This window comes from Anopheles funestus, assembly GCF_943734845.2.
Source record: "Anopheles funestus chromosome X unlocalized genomic scaffold, idAnoFuneDA-416_04 X_unloc_88, whole genome shotgun sequence".
NCBI classification, from domain to species: Eukaryota; Metazoa; Arthropoda; class Insecta; order Diptera; family Culicidae; genus Anopheles; species Anopheles funestus.
The window spans coordinates 85001-91680 of NW_026045218.1; the positions used below are offsets into that span (position 1 = coordinate 85001).

General features: G+C 48.4%; 1 non-coding gene across 1 annotated transcript; it reads right to left on the minus strand.

Moving 5' to 3' along the window:
* Window positions 1–95: 95 nt before the first annotated feature.
* Window positions 96–253, minus strand: LOC125774176 (5.8S ribosomal RNA). Its single transcript, XR_007420651.1, has one exon. It is a non-coding gene; the product is annotated as a 5.8S ribosomal RNA (ribosomal RNA).
* Window positions 254–6680: the final 6427 nt, after the last annotated feature.

The window sequence follows — 6680 nt, forward strand, 5'->3', positions numbered from 1 at the left end:
TTTCCCCCACGACACTAGACGGGCTGCTCGCCATAGTGTTCTATTGTGGCACGCTCCACCCTGAAGTTTGGTTTGTTGTATATCAAGGAATTGATAGGCACTCAAGAATGTGTGCATCGGCCGGGTTTAATCGTCCGACGCGCAATATGCGTTCAACTTATCGGTGTTCATGTGTCCTGCAGTTCACATTGTGACGCGCATTTAGCTGCGGTCTTCATCGATCCATGAGCCGAGTGATCCCCTGCCTAGGGTTTTATAGTAAGGTTCCCAATGTAACACAATCCCGGTGGTACGTCCAAAGACTAACTTTCTGACTAAGTTGTCTTTATTACCCAATAGTCCCAGGCCTTGTGACTTGTGGCTCATGTCTACGCCCATGGCCACCATTCGCTAAGATAGTTTTGAAGTCACTTTGAAGGCCCAGGAACAACTCTCTTAGCACATCGGTTAACCTGACGCCGCAGTCAACTCATGTGCTTGGATCGGATCGAGCTATTGAGTATTGGGCCTGCATACTCGCTCATCCGTATCCTTTGCGTACCGCCCCATGGCCCTTGTATGTCTGCACCACAGTTCCTGTTCGTTCCGTGCCTATGGCCGGATACGTATTGCACATCGGTATACCTGTCGCTACTCAGGCAACTCGTGTGCGTGGATTGGATCGAGAACATGGTGTGTGCCCCATGTTATAATTGATAGTCCATATCCACTTTATAGGTTAAAGTCATAAGTTGTGATTGCACAACCATTCTTCATAAGAGTTTAATCACTCTTCAACTAACTTTCGTTCTGGTGTCTTGGTATCAAATCGCGTAAGACACAAGATTCTACTGGCCAAATAGAATCTAGCACATTGGTTAACCTGGCGCCGCAGTCAACTCATGTGCTTGGATCGGATCGAGCTATTGAGTATTGGGCCTGCATACTCGCTCATCCGTATCCTTTGCGTACCGCCCCATGGCCCCGTCCTTAGAGTTAATGACTAGTAGGCTTAACTCTTTGTATGTCTGCACCACAGTTCCCGTTCGTTCCGTGCCGTGGCCGGATACGTATTGCACATCGGTATACCTGTCGCTACTCAGGCAACTCGTGTGCGTGGATTGGATCGAGCTCATGGGGTGTGTAGAGATTCCATGTTATAATTGCAAGTCCATATCCACTTTATAGGTTAAAGTCATAAGTTGTGATTGCACAACCATACTTCATAAGAGTTTAATAACTCTTCAACTAACTTTCGTTCTGGTGTCTTGGTATCAAATCGCATAAGACACAAGATTCTACTGGCCAAATAGAATCTAGCACATTGGTTAACCTGGCGCCGCAGTCAACTCATGTGCTTGGATCGGATCGAGCTATTGAGTATTGGGCCTGCATACTCGCTCATCCGTATCCTTTGCGTACCGCCCCATGGCCCCGTCCTTAGAGTTAATGACTAATAGGCTTAACTCTTTGTATGTCTGCACCACAGTTCCCGTTCGTTCCGTGCCGTGGCCGGATACGTATTGCACAACAGTAGATACCATCACCTGACGTATCTAACACACCACTATTGTAACTCGTCGTCGAAGGACCTTTCAAGTGCCTGATGGCCAGGGGAGCTCTTACACGGCACGGAGACACAGTGATGCTCGCCCATCACAGTGTACAACGATCGAGTTTGCTTAAGTGTCTGGGTACCTACACACCAGACACAATGCAATGGCCACGGATCCACACAAGGCACATCACATGCAGAAAGCTTCACCAGATTATGACACATACCACACTCTTGTAACTCGTCGTCGAAGGGGCGTTCAAAGTGCCTTACGGCTAGGGGAGATCTAGCACGGCACGGAGACACAGTGATGGTTGCCCATCAAAGTGTACAACGATCGAGTTTGCTTTCCGCGCAAGCGTTCTAAGTGTCTGGGTACCTACACACCAGACACAATGCAATGGCCACGGATCCACACAAGGCACATCACATGCAGAAAGCTTCACCAGATTCTGACACATACCACACTCTTGTAACTCGTCGTCGAAGGGGCGTTCAAAGTGCCTTACGGCTAGGGGGGATCTAGCACGGCACGGAGACACAGTGATGGTCACCCATCAAAGTGTACAACGATCGAGTTTGCTTTCCGCGCAAGCGTTCTAAGTGTCTGGGTATCTAAGCACCAGACACAATGCAATGGCCACGGATCCACACAAGGCACATCACATGCAGAAAGCTTCACCAGATTCTGACACATACCACACACATGCAACTCGTCGTCGAAGGGGCGTTCAAGTGCCTTACGGCTAGGGGAGATCTAGCTCGGCACGGGGACACAGTGATGGTCACCCATCAAAGTGTACAACGAACGAGTTGGCTTTCAACAAATTCTGACACATAGCAAGCGAGCGACCGAGCTACACCGAAGGCAGCCCATGGTTGGTCACTCGCGGACGATCATCAGTAATGATCCTTCCGCAGGTTCACCTACGGAAACCTTGTTACGACTTTTACTTCCTCTAAATCATCAAGTTCGGTCAACTTCAGCCATGCCAGCTGCAGCTCACGAAGGAACCGCGGAAGGTAAGCCTCCAGAAACCTCACTAAATAATCCATCGGTAGTAGCGACGGGCGGTGTGTACAAAGGGCAGGGACGTAATCAGCACTAGCTAATGACTAGTGCTTACTAGAAATTCCAGGTTCATGGGGACCGTTGCAGTCCCCAATCCCGACTAGATGGGCATTTTAGTGATTTCCCGTTCCTCTCGGAATGGGGGCGCCTATTGGCGAGAACACGCTGCGACCCACATTGTAGCACGCGTGCAGCCCAGAACATCTAAGGGCATCACGGACCTGTTATCGCTCATTCTCAGCTTGCTAAACACAAGTTGTCCCGCTAAGCAGGGCAAACGTAGCCGACGACCGCCCGTGAAGGCGCCGCCCGGCTGTAACGTCAGGTGCGCCCGGAGGCGCACTGCTGACAGCGTTCTAGTTAGCATGTTTGAGTCACGTTCGTTATCGGAATTAACCAGACAAATCATTCCACGAACTAAGAACGGCCATGCACCACTACCCTTAAATTTGAGAAAGAGCTATCAATCTGTCTTACCTCGATAAGTTTGGACCTGGTAAATTTTCCCGTGTTGAGTCAAATTAAGCCGCAAGCTCCACTTCTTGTGGTGCCCTTCCGTCAATTCCTTTAAGTTTCAACTTTGCAACCATACTTCCCCCGGAACCCGATTTTGGTTTCCCGGAAGCGACTGAGAGCACCGAATAGGGGTAGCGTCTCCCAATTGCTAATTGGCATCGTTTACGGTTAGAACTAGGGCGGTATCTAATCGCCTTCGATCCTCTAACTTTCGTTCTTGATTAAAGAAAGCATCCATGGCAAACGCTTTCGCTTCAGTTGGTCCTACGACGGTCTACGAATTTCACCTCTCGCGCCGTAATACCAATGCCCCCAACTACTTCTGTTAATCATTACCTCTAGGTTTCTGACAAACCAACGAAATCGTATAAACCGAGGTCATATTCCATTATTCCATGCAAGATTATTCTCGGCCAACGCCAACCCCACGGGGGGGCCGGACGCTTTGTCTTAGCCTGCTTTGAGCACTCTAATTTGTTCAAGGTAAATGTGAGTATCTTGAGCACCATGAGGAGCCCGTGCCGGAGTTAACCGGTAGCACGGTACTCGTTCACAGAGTAACGCCCAAGTACACCATTGTGAGTCGCAGCCGTGAGCGCGCGCACGAACGGCCCCGGCGTGTAACCGGGCGCCCGTGGCGGTCACGTGTCTGGACGGGCAATCAACTTCGAACGTTTTAACCGCAACAACTTTAATATACGCTAGTGGAGCTGGAATTACCGCGGCTGCTGGCACCAGACTTGCCCTCCACTTGATCCTTGTTGAAGGATTTATACTCAACTCATTCCAATTATGGACCATCGTTAGAGAGGTCCATATTGTTATTTCTCGTCACTACCTCCCCGTACTGGGATTGGGTAATTTACGCGCCTGCTGCCTTCCTTGGATGTGGTAGCCATTTCTCAGGCTCCCTCTCCGGAATCGAACCCTGATTCCCCGTTACCCGTCGCAACCATGGTAGTCCTCTACACTACCATCAATAGTTGATAGGGCAGACATTTGAAAGATCTGTCGTCAGTCGACAAGCGACCATACGATCTGCGTCCTTATCCAGACTTCAACTCAAGCCGCCCGGAGGCGATTGGTTTAACTAATAAGTGCACCAGTTCAGCTACCCGCGAGGGCAACAGTCCCGGCATGTTGCATGTATTAGCTCTGGATTTTCCACAGTTATCCAAGTAACTAGTGGTAGGATGATCTTGTGAATTATAGCTGTTATACTGAGCCTTATGCGGTTTCACATTCATTTATGTTTGTACTTAGACATGCATGGCTTAACCTTTGAGACAAGCGTATATTACTGGTAGGATCAACCAGAATTCGTTCCACTACAGACACACACTCGCTTAGTGGGAAATAAATTTCCACACAACTCTCTCTCTCTAGAACCATATGGAATGGCTCTTTGGTGTTGGGTAAGGCACCAATTTGTTGGGGTGTAACGGTCACCACCAACTTTAAGTTTGTTAGGGCACAACGGAAACCACTAACTAAACTTTAGGAAACTAAATTTCCTCACACATTATCTCTCACCATATTAGCACTAGGTGCTATCCACGATTGTACAACGTTTCAACTCTTGAATCGACCGTAGGGCCGCGGAATTGCTTCCGGGCCCCTATTCTCGCTATTAATTGTTCATCTCTTTCAATACATCGAGTTCGTTCCATTGGGTAGTTCGCATGGCGAACGTTTTGATGCAGCCCCCTGGGGGACCACGGCACTTTACACCGGGTATGGTGTATGCGCAACCTACAGATAACAATAAACCCCTTATGCGTGTGTAAACCGATGTTGGGCTGCTCAACATCTTTCATGGTTACATCACTTGCACCAGAACCCACGGTGCCGATTTGGTAATATGTTGTACATTTACTCTCAAGATGTACGCTTCGGCCCCTTATTCAGGGGCTCAAGCTATTACCAGCAAGAACAATCCTCATCCAGACTTGAACTCGAAACACCCGGAGGCGAACGGTTTAACTAATAAGTGCACCAGTCTTGAATCCATGCGTCGGTGGAAACAATGCCGGCGTGTTGCATGTATTAGCTCTGAACTTAGCGAGTGATTGCCTTGCAGCTGTCATACTGAGCGTAGAGCGTGATTATCGCTCACTTGAACCATGTTGAATGGCTCTTTGGTGTAGGGTAAGGCACCAATTTGTTGGGGCACAACGAAACCACCAACTTAAGACTTGCTTATAGGCATTTCAACGTTTTCAACTCTTAAATCGACCGTGTTTCATTATCATCTCTTCTTCTTATTAAATGCATCGAGTTCGTTCCATTGGGTAGTTCGCGTGGCGAACGGTTTGATGCAGCCCCCCGGGGGGGACCACGGCACTTTACACCGGGCATGGTGTATGCGCAACCTACAGATCACCAATATATTTGTGATCGATAATGCACACTTCTTACACGACTGACCAGTCGACAGCGCTGCCTTCCTATTATGCGTGTGTAAACCGATGTTGGGCTGCTCAACATCTTTCACGGTTACATCACTTGCACCCGAACCCATGGTGCCGATTTGGTAATATGTTGTACATGGTCTCAAGATGTACGCTTCGACCCCTTATTCAGGGGCTCAAGCTATTACCAGCAAGATCAATCCTCATCCAGACTTGAACTCGAAACACCCGGAGGCGAACGGTTTAACTAATAAGTGCACCAGTCTTGAATCCATGCGTCGGTGGAAACAATGCCGGCATGTTGCATGTATTAGCTCTGAACATAGCGAGTGATTGCCTTGTAGCTGTCGAACTGAGCGTAGAATGTGATTATCGCTCACTTGAAAAGGGTCAAGCCCTTTCGAGTCGTCCGGTTTTTACGCCAGACGACTCGGTCCACCATCTTTCGGGATACAAGTTGACTAAGTGGTACCACTACACTTATCAACTTTCGATTTGGTAATCCTCATCCAGCTTCCTTTCTGGAGGTCCCGAGGATTACCAATTGGGCTGTCATACTGAGCTCATATATTGGAGATCGATAATGCACACTTCTTACACGACTGACCAGTCGACAGCGCTGCCTTCCTATTATGCGTGTGTAAACCGATGTTGGGCTGCTCAACATCTTTCATGGTTACATCACTTGCACCAGAACCCACGGTGCCGATTTGGTAATATGTTGTACATTTACTCTCAAGATGTACGCTTCGGCCCCTTATTCAGGGGCTCAAGCTATTACCAGCAAGAACAATCCTCATCCAGACTTGAACTCGAAACACCCGGAGGCGAACGGTTTAACTAATAAGTGCACCAGTCTTGAATCCATGCGTCGGTGGAAACAATGCCGGCGTGTTGCATGTATTAGCTCTGAACTTAGCGAGTGATTGCCTTGCAGCTGTCATACTGAGCGTAGAGCGTGATTATCGCTCACTTGAACCATGTTGAATGGCTCTTTGGTGTAGGGTAAGGCACCAATTTGTTGGGGCACAACGAAACCACCAACTTAAGACTTGCTTATAGGCATTTCAACGTTTTCAACTCTTAAATCGACCGTGTTTCATTATCATCTCTTCTTCTTATTAAATGCATCGAGTTCGTTCCATTG